The 15,930-nt window shown below is 41.8% G+C and overlaps 1 protein-coding gene across 1 annotated transcript in view; it reads left to right on the top strand.

Annotated features, from left to right (window-relative positions):
* Nucleotides 1-15,930, top strand: part of PEPD (peptidase D) — a 225,953-nt gene that overhangs the window by 92,746 nt on the left and 117,277 nt on the right. The gene's annotated exons all lie outside the window — the stretch shown is intronic.

The following is a 15,930-nucleotide window of genomic DNA, read 5'->3' as shown; positions in this document are numbered from 1 at the left end:
AGTGAAGCATGGTGGTGGTAGTGTCATGGCGTGGGCATGTATGGCTGCCAATGGAACTGGTTCCCTTGTATTTATTGATGTGACTGCTGACAAAAGCAGCAGAATGAATTCTGAAGTGTTTCGGGCAATATTATATGCTTATATTCAGTCAAATGCTTCAGAACTCATTGGACAGCGCTTCACAGTGCAGATGGACAATGAACCAAAGCATACTGCAAAAGCAACCAAGGAGTTTTTTAAGGCTAAAAAGTGGAATGTTATGCAATGGCCAAGTCAATCCCCTGACCTGAATCCGATTGAGCATGCATTTCACTTGATGAAGACAAAACTGAAGGGAAAATGCCCTAAGAACAAGCAGGAACTGAAGACATTTGCAGTAGAGGCCTGGCAGAGCTTCACCAGGGATGAAACCCAGTGCCTGGTGATGTCTATGCGTTCCAGACTTCAGGCTGTAATTGCCTGCAAAGGATTTGCAACAAAGTATTAAAAAGTGAAAGTTAGATTTAGGATTGTTTAGTTTGTCCCATTACTTTTGGCCCCTTAAAAAGTGGGAGGCACATATAGAAACCGTTGTAATTCCTACACCGTTCACCTGATTTGGATGTAATTACCCTCAAATTAAATCTGAAAGTCTGCAGTTAAAGCACATCTTGTTTGCTTCCATTCAAAGCCATTGTGGTGGTGAATAGAGGACAAAATCTGAAAATTCTGTCAATGTCCCAATATTTATGGACCTGACTGTGTATGTATGTATGTGTATATGTATGTATGTATATATATATATATATTAGGAGTGAGCGGGTTCGGTTTTACTCAGATTTACTCGGTTCTTATCGCCACTTTACCGCAAATTCGGATTTATTATATTGGCTATCCAAAACACATGATAGGCGATAGCCAATAAAATGCCGTTTAAAGACCTGAGTAAATCCGAGTAAAACCGAACCCGCTCACCCCTAATATATAATATACACACACACCCACCCACACTGGTCCATATGTGTATGAGCAAGGAGATATTAATCCAGTGTCTACACATATGATATGGGAGTGGGGGGGATACTGTTTGGGGTATGTCAGCAGTATAGCGGCCATCTTGAAGTCGGCCATCTTTGATGCATGTGAAATATCGAACAGATGCAGAGTTTCATAGAAGAAACAATGGTGTTATACGTTAAAATGAAGCTTTATTCGAGTTTTAACATAAAGTTTATAGGATAAGTTGCACAGCATCAACACGTTCGGTCAGGTAACCCCACAGAAGAAAATCCAACTAAGTTAAATCTGGGGCTCTTGGTGGCCCACTGGACCGGACCTCTACGGCCAATCTACCTTTAGGGAAACTGCACATCAGGATATTCCCTGACAATGAGTCCATAATGAGGTGCGGCACCATCTTGCTGGAAGAAAGTAGGATATGACCCATCCTCTGATAACCATGAGGCAGTGCCAGATTAAGGTCATCATGGGCCTGGAGCTGAAATTTATGAAGGGCCTATTGTCTGCTGCTGCAGGGGGTGTGACTACTGATATGGGTGTGTGGTCTGTGCCATGGGGTGTGGCTAGCATCATGACGTATTGCTGCCCACCCATATTCAACCATATCATTCTCCCTCCCCTATTCAATTATATGGAGCACACACCACCTGTTCTATAAAAAAGAAATAAAAAAACACAAACTATGGTAAATAGAATGCAACAATTTTTATTAATAAAGTGCTTTAACAGAAGCATACCTGAAAGAGTAAGAAAAGTAAAAAGTGTAGAACATGAAAACAAAAAAACATGTAATATAAATTTTTTTTTATAAAACTAAAATATATGTGATCTGCTTATTACTTAGTATGCATATTACTAAACATTAAAAAAAAAATAATATATGTGAACCATGACTGCAAAAATTTGTTCCATAGGAATAAAGGGGACTGCGGGCTCATAAGATAGATAAATAGATAATATACAGGTGCAAGATTCGACAGATTGCATACAGGCATAATACTTAATACCCACACCGGACCTACCATGGTGCTGCTACATCATACGTGAAAGGTCTCACCAGATTCGGCGACATGGAGCATTCACACCACAAGTGAGCTCTAAACAAAGAATGTGAATGGGATCCTGCTGTGCCATTGTTGGCCCAGTGTGGGTATTTAGCAAAAATGTGACTCTTGCACCTGCCCTTCCAATCTCATTAAAATATTACGCTAGTATTTGCGATTGTTTCGAACATTCAAAAATCAAACATGCTGACTATAAATATATATATATATATATATATATATATAATTATTATTATTTTTTTTTTCAGTTATATAGTGTGTGTGTGTATATATATGTTTTTGTATGTGTGTGTGTGTGTGTATATATATATTTATATATATAGTAAGTGTAACTATAAAACATATGTAACTCACATTTTTTATATTATATGTAAATATGCATACATATTTATATATATATATATATATATATATACATAGTAAATACATTTTATCTATATATATATATATATAATATATATATACAGTAAATATATATATATATATTATACAGTAATATACACACAGTAAATAATATAAATATATATGTTATATGCATGCACAGTATACGTGTGTGTGTGTGTGTATATATGTATAATACACACACACACCTAGAACCAGATGGGAAAGTGCAATTAGTTACTATTCTAGTCTATATCACTGTGTAATTATAATCCAGGTGGTGCTTGTATATCTTCCACTTTCTCTCATATATATATATATATATATATATATATATATATATATATATATAATGTGTATATATATATATATATATATATATATATATACACACACACACACACACACATGTAAATACATACAGTACATATAAATATTTGGAGTTTACTCAAAATATATATTTATATATAATTATTAAATGTTCATAACTGGCCGCCCTGCTTTATGCATAAAATGTACACTACAAATACATCAGCAGCCAGGCAGCCTGGCCAGCAGGACTGACAAGCACCTCACCCCAAGACTGCTGCTGCCAGGCCATCTTCATGCGGAGCTGCTTTGCTGCTGAGCCTGCCTGTCTTGGTGGACATAGCCGGGGCCAGGGGGGCTGGGCTACTTCAGGGTGCGGTGGTGGCGGGCTGGTGGCACCTATGGAACGTCACACGCTGTGACGTCTTGTGACGCGGAGGCAGCGTTGCTGTGCGTTTGTGGCGCTGGGATGGCTAGTGAAGCCCTCCATGTGCCGCCATCATGTGTATGCATTCGGCTTCTGAGCTGTGTGCAAGCGGGGGAGTTGGGTGCGCTGGTGGGGGGCGGGGCCTCGGACGGCCACTCACAGGCTGCTATAGAAGGAAAAAGAAATTCCTGTCTACAGCAGCATACTCAGCAGCTCCTTCTGTGGGCCTATTGTTATGGTGGGCCTGGAGCTGAAGCTCCATCAGCCCCATTACTAATCCGGCCCTGCCAGTGAGGGTTTGTCTCTGACCAGTACCTGTGGTTCTGTTTGTTTACCTCACCATCGATGAAGACATTTTCCTCATCGCTAAACAATAACTGATGTGGAAAATGATAGTACAGTTGAAGATGCTGTGTTACCCGACGGTCTGGGTCATCCTCAGTCCCTCAGTCAGGTGTTGCAACATCTGAATCTTGTAGGGGAGCCACTTATGTGTAGACAAACATCTCAAAATGGCCGTACGACTAACCCCACATTCACGAGACAGACGATGAGTGCTACATTGTGGGCTCACAGCAGTTGTTGTTGTTGTTGTTTCATCTGTAACAGATTTTGGTTGTCCACTTTTTGGTTTATCTGCAACTGATCCAGTTTCTTTAAATTTGGACAACTGCCCAGTGAGTAATAGGTGGCGCCTATTTTGGGTGACGTTGGTTGAAATCATTTGCAATTGCACGTATGTTTCATTCTCCAGATATCAAGACAAGCTCAGCTTTTCCATTCTTCTGCTGCCTACATATTGGTCATCTCAGGATGGCGTAATCTGTACAGTGAAACTAACAGAGAAGGATTGCATACGACCCTGCTCTCTGCCTCTGCGGCAGGTCAGACATCGGCACATGCGCGGTGAGAAGCTGACATGTTGGGCTCCCGATATGTCTGTATTCAAACTGCGTCCAGAATCACGGAGGGGTTGGATACCGACGCTGGACAGGTATGTCTACATGAATGGATACTAAACACAGGGCCGCCGAGAGGGGTGGGGAGCGGGTACTTATTGCCCGGGTTGGTTAGAGGGGCCCAGATCCGATGCCCCACCCGTTTACCTGTCTACAGCCCAGCACACACTGCTGCGTACTGGGCTTCAGTGGGAGACTGCTCGCTGCAGCAGTCTACTCTGCCTGTGGGGGGGGGGAGCGTTCACACTGATCTTGCCCCCCTTAGATTTGCATTGGGCTGAGGGGCTCACAGCGCCCCCAGCACAGCTTTGCGGCTCTACAGATTAGGTTCTTCTTTTTTTTTTTTCGTAGCGGTTGTGGCCATGCCTACCGCGATTAGGACACGCCCCCTTCCTCGGGCCGGCTCTCTTTGCCCCTGACTAAACATCACTATATATTGCATTGATGTGATGCGATTATATAGTGATATTTTTCGTTAGCCACTTCATGTCCTACATGAATAGCCTCCAGAATCCTTAAGTCATCTGTGGAATGTCCCAACATTCTTTCTGAGTGAGAGCGTTCTGATGCTTCTGCAAACAGAACACAGGGAAATCCTGCAGGCGTGTTGGTGCCAGGATGCTATACAGGCACTCATCTGTAGAAACCATGCTGTCTGTATCCTATCACAGACTGACCCACAGTGGACAGCTATGTAACTAGGTCTAGTCTCAAATATTGAACAGAGCGCATGATTCAGTACGCAGTCTCACTGCGAAGATATAGTAATGATTGCAATCGCAATGCCATACGCAGCCTAACCTAAGGAGGCCCCCTTTACCTTACACACATCCGTAATACTTAGCAAGACTGCAAAGACATTAGTAACATCGAGAACCATCGCAGCCTCACGCACACTTGCACAAGCTCTGACCTTACTCAGGAATCGCTAACCTCGTCGCAAGCTGCGTAGGGCATCGCAGTGGCTAATTTATCCACGCCCATGCAACGGCGTTCAAATGCACTGGCACGCCTGCGTTTCGCCGACCACCCCCCCCGTCACCGCCGCACAAACGGTGCTTCCTGTCAACCACTCTGCGATGGGTCTGCTTAGTTACTGCGATCGCAGTCCCGACCGCAGTGGAATGTTCGCGCCCTGCGATGCATGCGTAGAAAGCAACAGTCGGCCGATTGCGTGCGTAATCGCAGTCGCGATCGCTGCTGAATCAGGCCCATAGCTACCACTTTGTTAGCGATGGTGATATTGGGGAAGAGTACATTTATTAAAGCATTATTAATCTCTAGTTTACACGGGAGCTTTTTTATTTCTTCTCTTTTTATGCTTCTAGTTTACACAACATCGATAGAAGTAAAAGGAAATTAATTTTTTTTTTAAATCAAACTGAAAGGCCCTAAGTAACTATACTGTAGCTTATGGACTTAACTCCCATCCTAATGAAAAAGATGATGAACCTCTATGCACTGTACAATCAATCATAAAAGTATTTCATTGATACTTGATCCCATTTGAATTGCCTCCACAATTTGTTCTGTACGGCCAGACAGTATTGAGGGTACAAGGCTCTTAATGTGCTTCGTATGTAACATTTCCAAGCAATCAAAGCTACTAATTTGTGTCCAATTTTCTTTAGGGAGGCATCAATCACCTGGACTTTAAGTAAATTTAACCAGCAGCCGCTAATGGCTCCTTTTACATAGAGAACACGCAACTTCACATGTGATCTAATTGTTTATCTCTCACATTAACATCCCGCTCAGGCGGTAATCTCTTTTGGGACTCTGCGTCTACGGGATCTTCATGCAGTGGCCACGGCACCGTCCTTGACCTTGAGAGACGCGTTCGCCTTGCCCTGTGAGATCTTTAAGCACAATGTTAAATAATGAGACCTAAATGATGTAGACAGCAGACAACTCAACTTATATCTTAGAAATTAAGTTATTTATGACATTTTAAGATTCCCCCCCCCCCCCCCTCCTTTTCTATATCCACTTAATCCAGTCGGAACATATCCAGCTGCCTTGTAGTCCCTAATGACCATTAATAGCATCTGTTCCCGTCACCCTGTCTGCTGAGTAAAAATCCATCACAGGCCTTTGCATCTCGTGAGGAAGATCAAAATTGGCGTCTTTTATTGATGTAACTGGTACCTGTCAGTTGCTTAGGGACAAATACGAGCAGGAGAAGTTGAAGATGAAAGGGGCAGTCATTTGTATTGCAAAATGACTCCGCAGCGTGTGTGCGTGTCAGCTGTAAATCGCCAACCGCTTCGTCTCACCCCTGAAATTGACAAACAGATTTTCAAGAGAACGAAACGCTTTTACTATGCCGGTTGTGAATAAAATAAATAAAATTAAAAATGTGGAAACTCTGCGTAGTTGGGTCCCGGCTGTGCCATTGATCTCCGGAATGGGACCCCAAACTTTTTCAAGAAAAGGGTACGGATGAAATGAAATGGGCCCCACTGGTCTCGTCTGAGTATGTATTATGTAGAGCTCCCTTTTTGCATTTCAGTCAGTCAAAATCTAAAATAAGATTGAGAAATGGTTCCTGGACATTTTGAAGGACAACCGCACTTCTAATAATGTATTCAGAAAATGGAGGTACTCCCCTCCAGTACCTGACTGACTGAGTCTCCTGATATCATTCTGCCTGTATTAGCTGCCAATGCCGTACACAGCTGCTGTGTCCACAAATATGCAAATGATGCAGAGGATTGTATTGAGATGCCCACCTGCAGCACCAGTCGCCGATCATTCGATTATCGCTGTGCTGTGTCCCTAGGACTGCTCAGAACGGGCGCCGGTACTGAGACTCTGAAGCCGCTTTCACTGTGTATGGGATAGTAGATGTAGGCTGTGACGCACCGAAAAGGGGACGTAACACGCCTGCGTTATTTGCGGTCTCCACTGTTGCCTCGCATAAGTGCTCCCTGCCTGTCAATCACACTGCCAATGAAAAATCGCGTGAGCAGTTCACCGATAATCGGTCAGCTGCATAAACTTCTGCATGGTGTGTTTATACCTTATTCGGACCATTCATGCGTTGCTGTTATGTGTGGAAATGCGCTCTACTGCAGGAGTGATAATGGAAGTTACACTTCATTATAGGTACTGTGGAACTCATTCAGAGCCGGTCGCACAGAGCGTGCGGTCAGTCTGAATGAGGGGAGGACGTCTTGAATTTTCAAGACGTCCTCCTTTGCGGTGGTAAGGCTGTAGGTTAACACCCACAGCCTTACGACCGCCTAAGGTGATGGTCGCGATGGTCAAGACCATCGCGACCATCGGTGCTTACGACGAGACCCTAGGGTAGGGTCTCCCTTGTCGTAAGCCCCGGAGAGCTTTCGGCTCTGTCCCATGGGAACCCCCCCGTTTGGGCTGCCACCCCCCCGGCCCGCCTTCCAAACGGGGCGAGCTGTCAATCAACATCGACAGCTCGCCCCCTCTGGATCGAGATCCGATACGACCGGCGCTGTCGGTCGTAGCGGGTCTCATGCATGCGCACGACGGCGCCGTCGCCGTCGTGCGCATGCTCTGTGGGGGGCCATCGACCCGGTCCGAACGCATCGGCACTAACGACCGGGTCTGAATGACCCCCAGTATGCATAGACTTGCTATTTGGTTTCACTGGCTTGGTAGTGTCGATGTTGTGCAGGGAGGAGAGGACTGTGGGCCTGATTCAGCAAGGAACACACGCTAGCAGACGCACACACCCGTCCGCTGCGAGGATATGCTAATCAATGCACGGAGACCGCAGCGCAAGATACAGACGCCCAGCCCCATATTAAGCCTCCCATCTCCCTTTACTCACAGCCTGATCAGCACGCAAGATAGCGTAAACATCGAGAACCATCGGACCCATTAGCATAATAGTGGTTGACCTGACCTGCTGCAGGATTTTGACTGCTTCCTGTGTACAGCCTACGTATGCCGCCACACTACCTTAATTATGCACAACCCTATAACGGCGTTATAATGTTTGCGTTCGCCTAACTACCCACAAACTGCACATCCTGTCAATATCGGATTGGTCTGCGTACACACTGCGTGCAATCTGCGTACTATAACCCGATCGCATTGGCTAGTTTGCGCACGTGCAGTGCGATGCATGCGCAGTGCAAAAACATCGGCCAAGTGCGTGCGTTCTCTCCTTTGCGTTCCTTGCTGAATCAGGCCCTGTGTCCCTCATGAATGCATCGTCTCGATCTTATTATCCTGTTGGAATAGTCCTTTCTCACAAAAGTAAATCCTCTTGTTAGCTTTGCTGGTGCCATCATTGAATCTAGATAATATATATACACGGCGAATTGTGATATTGGGGGGGGCAAAAACAACAACAAAATAATGTGGTTACCTATTGGTCTGTGAGGTCCACCCCTCTCTCCAATATGACAATCTGCTCCGGCCCTATAACAAGCATAATTTTTATACAATCATCCCCTAATATTTACATCAGATATATACAAGTATAATATAAAATATGGGGATGTATTCTGTGGGCCCGTGAGAGACAGACAGGCATGGTCAAATTCTGTAAAATGTACAAATATTAAAAAAACTTGCGCTCCACTACAAACAGTGCTACACTGACCGCGAGGATGGTCATCAACACCCTCAATAAACCAGAGAAAAAGTACCAAAGTACAGACAACTTGCAGTCAATTGCGCTCCTCCGGGATACAGGGATTCCCAAGGTACAGGAAAATTCCAGGAAACCCTTGTCCTTAAAAATATTTCACAGTCCTCTTCAAGAACCTTCTCAGCCTCTTTAGATAAAGTGCTTCTTCAAACGGATAAATATATGTGGTTTTCCTTTAGCTGTTCTAGTGTCAGCTATTGCACTGGAAGAACCAGGGTATCTTCTATGACCGATCTCAACTAATCCTCACCTGTACATGTTGTTCGCAGGCAGCCTCCGTGTTACGACGCTCCTCATATAGGGACTGTTTCTGAGTTGAGAGCAAAGCAGAAAAAAAAGGGCGAGTAACTTTTTACCTGTGCACTGCAGGACGGGGGAAATTAGATTTGGGAGGGAGGGTGTCCTAGCTCAAATGTAAATTGCAGCGTAAAATAAAGTTGTCCAGCATCTGCGGGCTACATGCAAAAGCAGCCAGTATTTACCATACATTTAAAAATAATAAATGTATTTGCTCCCCATGCTGCAAGGGGAGTAAATACATTTATTATTTTTACATGCAGGCTAAATACTGGCTGCTTTTGCATGTAGCCCACAGATGCTGAACAACTTTATTTTACGCTGCAATTTACATTTGAGCTAGGACACCCCCCCTCCCAAATCTAATTTCCCCCGTCCTGCAGTGCACAGGTAAAAAGTTACTCGCCCTTTTTTTTCTGCTTTGCTCTCAACTCAGAAACAGTCCCTATATGAGGAGCGTCGTAATACGGAGGCTGCCTGCGAACAACATGTACAGGTGAGGATTCGTTGAAAATCGGTCATAGAAGATACCCTGATTCTTCCAGTGCAATAGCTGACACTAGAACAGCTAAAGGAAAACCACATATATTTATCCGTTTGAAGAAGCACTTTATCTAAAGAGGCTGGAAGGTTCTTGAAGAGGACTGTGAAATATTTTTAAGGACAAGGGTTTCCTGGAATTTGCCTGTACCTTGGGAATCCCTGTATCCCGGAGGAGCGCAATTGACTGCAAGTTGTCTGTACTTTGGTACTTTTTCTATGGTCAAATTCTGGGCGGCATGGCCACGCCCCTTCAAGGAAAAAAAATAATTTTAAATACTATATCCTCCTCCACAGCTTGCCGGCCTCCTCAGACAATGTTGGGCCTGAGCGTTTAGCATTTGATCTTGGGCATCGACTGCAATTGAATCTACCTCCAATTTTTTTTTTTTTTGATGGTGGGTGAGACCTAAACACGCTTCTTGGTAAATTTGAGAGTTTCAGATGCCTCAAATCACCCGAGTTTAAAAACAAAAAACAAACTCGATCAGACACTATTCTTAGTAAATTTACCCGTTAGACTCAGTCGCACACAGATATGCAAGTGTCACATATAAAAATTAATCAGTGCAGTCTCCTGGTGCGTCCTAGTCACATATAATCCGATTAAAATGCAAAAAAAAAAAAAAAGACGCTGGACGCAAGTTGTCACCCGAGACCCGGCGTACTGGGAGGGGCTATTTGCCACAACTTTACAGTAGCAACAGCTTGAGGACACATTTCTACATACACGTCATTGTTATTATAAAATGGACCCGTTACAATGTGTGAAAACTTGCAGGAATATGAGGCCACATATTGCAGCGTTTAGTAAGGAAGGGCCCACAGGATCTACTAATAAATGTGTATAATACACTTAACAAGCAGATTAGAATACTGCTGTATAATAATTATAGTAAATAGAGATAATTATACATGCTGATGCTGAATGTTTCTTGTAATTAAACTATTTGTAGACGCTGCATTATAAAAAGGAAAAGTAAACAAGTGATTAAAATCAACTGAAGCAGCACAAAATACATAATGTACCTGTAATTTGTAGATCTGTGCATCACTATAAGTATATACTTGCCTAGATCCATAGCCTTTTATTAATAGCTGTAAGGTTGCATGGTCTGTCCTGTGTGGCTCTTCTATAAATCTTCTAAACGGTGTTGGAGGGGGGCTACAATGTTAATATAGAAAGGTTGTGAATCTTTCAATATTCATGTGACTCTTAATAGCAGTTTTGGTTCTCCAATGTTTTATTTGGCGTAACAAGCAGGGATAAACCATGACAATGAATATTAGCGAAGTAGAAAGCCAGATCGCCTGGTACTGATTGTGCTGTCAGATAATGCAGCCGTAGAATATGGTCGTCCCTTTAAAATTTTCTGTAGATGGAGAGTAGTGATTTTGGCCAGCTCCTAATAAATGGTTATGACCTAATAAAACAGTATTGTAGCAATTTATAACTGAACTCTTACATTTGTGGATATTATTATTACTATCCTGCGGATTGATGTTTTTCAGTTTTTTCGGTAATTTTGAGCACCATGCTTAACATTTGACAAATTACATTGAAAAATTGCTCACTCATTCCCCCCATATTGCCCCCTGCTCATTAGATAGCTTAGCAGTGCTCTTCACAGTGACTGTAGAAGAAAATGTTTAGGGGTCAATAGAATTAGGTATGAATTGCGAGGACGAGTTGCTATTTTCACCTCGAATTCGCATAGCGATTTCATTTTGCAATCCAATTAGCAACTTGCACTGAATCAGACTGAATTCGCAACTTTTCACTCGCATCTTCCTGAGGGTGGGAGATGGAAAGGAAAATCTTTATTTTAAGGTTAAAATGTCGGGACACTGTCCTGAACCCCTTGGACACCCCCCTAATGACTAATTAGGCATTTGGAAGTTTCCAATTTTCTTAATTAGTCCAATACTTATGTAATTTTTGGGGGTAAAAAAAAAAGTCCTCTAATTACCACAAAATCAACTTTATTGTTAGTTTAGGCACCCCAAATTTATTTGACAATTATTTTTTTGTTGAAAAATAATTGTTTTTGTAATTTTTTTTCAATTTTTCAAGGTGCCCTCAAAGTTTCCCAAAATCTGTTGTTTTTTTTCTTACTTTTATTTTGGCATTTTTCATTTAATTAGTTTGAGATTAAACGAAAAAAGTTAATTTTTTATCATTTTCTTGCATTCAAAAAAACAAACAGCCTTCTATACGGTCCTGCTAACGAAATTATCCATTTTGGGGGGTGCAGGATGGTCGCCCCACATTTTCATGCATATCTCTTAAATCTCATTTGGCAGTCAATTTACACTCCTCCGCTGCGAGTAGTGCAAATAGGCGTTTTTAATTGGATTGGAGAATTCTTGGGAACGTGCTTCGCTGCGAAGTCTGCGAGTTTTAAGAAACAAACTCGCTACTTGTAATTCGCACCTAATAGGATTGACCCCTTAATATTTATAATATTATTGCCAAACTGCAGCGTTTACTGCAGGGAAAAATGATGATCAGTGGTGACTGCTGGCAACACTCACAAGTGATCGTGAAGAAATCGTTGCACACATACATAATAAAGTACATTTTATAAGAGAAAAAAAAAAGACTGACTGCAAAAGATTGAGGAGAGTCTTCAAGGCTGAGTATATACTATGCGATCCCTCGAACGATACATTGTTCCGACACAGATCGGAACAATATATTGTGTGGATCGCATAGGGTGTACACGCAATCTCGCGAGCCCACTGGTTGTTCAACACATCGTCCCATTTGCTGTGCTGCAGCATGGAACAACACATTGCGTAAGAGGGCCCTGCTCGCAAGCTTACACTCTACAGGGAAATTTGATAATCGAGCCTTTACACATGTGGGCAATCTGGCCCTGAGCAGCCATTGTCATTAGACAATGACTAAAACGGGCCACAAAAAATAAAAAGTTTATCTCAGATTTTCATCATCTTGTGTCAAATTAAAAAAAAACCTAGATTAAAAAATGGTAGGCCTTGTTGGGCTACCATATTATTCCTACACATTGTAACCGTTTAAATCTAGATGGTGAAAATTAAATATTCAAATAAAATTTGCACAATCATTTTCCTTTGCATGGATTACAGCTTTTTTTTTTTGCTGAAAGGTGTATTAATGCCGTAGAGAGAACCACAGAATATTTCTATGTGATATTCATAGAAAATAAATAAATAAATTACATTTGCATTTGGTGCACAGCTTGAAATTCCACTTAAAAAAAAACAAAATACTTTTTGGGCCATTTTGGTAACATTTTATTTGACATATGTTACAATTAGCAAAACTACTAATGGTATATTCTGAAAATACATAGTCTTCTGTCAAAAAACAAAAAAAACCAAGGTATTAAAAAAAAAAAAAAAGATGCTGATGTTGGATGAACACAAATGTCGAAATATGGGCTCAGCACAGGGGTGAGACAACCCACAGCAGTGAAATGGGTTGAAGGATTTAACCCATTTCACTGAGAAAAGAGATTGTGCGACAGCTTTTTGTGCGACTGCATTTCTTGTAGATCTATAAGCCTGTAGATATATTGTGTAAAGGGGTTTATAAGAAAGGCGACGGGGAGACTAGCAAAGATTGTGCACTTAAATTGAAGTAAAATGTAGACTAGAAGTCAGTTCTATAAACTCATAAAATTTAATTTGCAAAAAATATCTAAATGTAATATTGTCTGTAAATCATTGCTAAGGCTAAAGCAATGTATTTTATCTCGCATAAGGTACCGTGTGTCTTATTATTAGGAGTAACCTCTGCTTTGGTTTCTTAATAAAACAAGAAATCCTGAACAAATTGCGTTTGAAAGAAAAGCGAAGTCACCTTTGTCCCTGTAATCTTCGTGCTAACGAGCCTGCGAAAAGTGATTTGGAGAACTGGTCTCTGACTTTAAGATGTGTGCGGAGTATTATTTTCCCCTCGTTTGAAGACAATATATGAGCAACCTCAGGGGAGAGATTCTCGTATGTTTATTTGTTATTGTGGCTTTTTATTGAACATCCGCCATGTGGGTGTCAGAGCGCCCCTACAAATTCTGCGGGGAGATGCTATCCTTGGGAGCCGAGGCGTTATGTGATTGTGGGCTGTCATGGGATAATGTTTTGCTTGGTCACTACTGACCTTCGCAGCTAAAATAGTATATAAGATTAATACAGTACTTAGTACGACGGCAGTACTGTCTCCAGAAACCAATTCACTGCTGTTACAACGCCAGATGTATGGGCCTCATTCAATAGACTGTTCGGTGCTAGGATGCTTGTAAATGTTTATCTGTCACTGAGTAGAAGCTGAAAAAAATACTCTATTTATTTTAAACTTAACTGGATGCATCTGGATAGATTTATGCAAGAAATAAGGGAGCTACTGGGGGGTATCCAATTAGCCGCAATCGTCGAATAACGGGATTTTTTTGCTGATTATCCCTATTTTACGCTGATGTTTTTTTCCTCTTGTTCTATTATTTTGTCCCGAAAACACCTAGGTCCGTGAGCTTATGACGGATCCTATGTGTTTTTGTCAATTCAGCTGTAAAAAAAACCTGCACTTTTTATAGATAATTTTTTTCGGGACACATCAGGTCCCGAAAAAAATCCACAATAAGTCCCGGCGTCGGGCAGCACTTCGGGGCTATTTGGATAGCCCAGCAGTGATCGATTAGCAGCGCTATTTTATCGCTGCTAATTGGATACCGCCAACTAGAACATTCATAGATGAATGTTCGGGATCCCGGGATTTAGCTTAAAAAAGTCTGGGATTTTAACCCCGAATTGGAGGCTTCAATCCTGGGATTTTAAACTGCTGATGTAGAGTCCTCCGCAGCGGCACAGCTGTTAAAATTGTTCAGGCCCAGGCAGCACTGGGCTCTACCAGCGGCTCAGATGCGGCCTCGGTCATGACCTATAAAGGACAAGGAACTTGCGTTTGTGTGCATTTTGTTTTTTGTCTGTTTATCATCTTATAATACGGACAGAATAATAATAGTTTCTTTGCACAACTCAATCGTGGGAAGCCCCCAGACAACCCTCTTCTCAATGATACAAAGAACATATTGAATCTCTCTATCCCACCAATAAGCATCATTAAAAGAAAATACCCATACCTTGTGGAAAAGTCTCATGGGTAGGTTTATTAACTTTTATTTACTTCTTAAAAACAAAAAAAAGTGATAAATGATAGCCCGAATCTGATTGGTTGTTATAAGTAACACACCCCCCCTTTCTGTTAAGGTTTTTGTAAATATATTCTACTAAGGTTGAATTTTTAAAGATACCCAATGTCCTAAAAAAAAAGTTGTTTTTTTTAAATTTTTGATCAAATTTATTTTATTCGGAAAGGTTTTTTTGTTTTTATTAGATGTTTTCTGCCTACATAGAATTCTCTAATTATAATGATATACTTTTTAGCAAGTACCGAGAAATTATTTAATACACTTGTCTCAGCACCATTACAGTCCACCTTTTAAGGATAGTCATGCTTGAGCACTGATGACTTAATTAATATATCAGTCAATTTGATTTAAACGTCTGGCCTCGGGCATGGATACCCTTAAAACCTGAAATGTAATGGTGGAGTTTGGGAATCTCTGCTGTACATAACAGGGGCACAGGTGATTACAAGTAACGAGTGTTCATACAAAATTAGGGTGGGTACCCACCTGAACGATCAGAAATCGCAATTTGCCTTCACCCTGGACATCGCATGATTGCCGGTACGCACTACACGATTTAATGAATGACAGAGCGATCACTTGTCTCGTCCTTTATTAATATGTATGGCGCCGCATGCGATATCTCGTGATTGGTCGTGCAGAACGGCCAATCACACGATATTGCATGCGACCGTGGGAGCGCGCAAATCAGGCATACACACTGCACGGTATGTTCGATTTATTGTTTCGATTTGGCTAAATCGGCCAAATCGGGCCAATACCGTGCATATGTGTACCCAGCTTAATGGTGCATACGCACGGGACGACCGTCAGCGATAACGATATAGTTTCTCTGGGGCAATGCAATCGCTATCATAAAAACACCATTTACAATGCTACATTTGATTTTTTATTTTCTCTGTTCGTCAGCTGTTAATATATAAACTAACCGTTTTGGGATGTTCTCACCTGTTTAGCTAAAGGATGAAATGCAAGTAAAGGGGTGATGGAAAGCCCGGCCTTGTGCCCCCCGTGTGGGGAATAATTTAATAGCTATTCAAGAAAAAAAAAAATTTAATTTCAATTTTCCCAAATTTTTTGAAAGTCACCCGTTCACTAGACTTTAATCCTTTTTCTGTATTTA

This window comes from Taudactylus pleione, unplaced genomic scaffold, assembly GCF_031769625.1.
Source record: "Taudactylus pleione unplaced genomic scaffold, aTauple2 ptg000537l, whole genome shotgun sequence".
Classification (NCBI taxonomy): Eukaryota; Metazoa; Chordata; class Amphibia; order Anura; family Myobatrachidae; genus Taudactylus; species Taudactylus pleione.
Note: the sequence above shows the minus strand (reverse complement) of the source record. Positions and strands in the feature narration are given on the sequence as shown.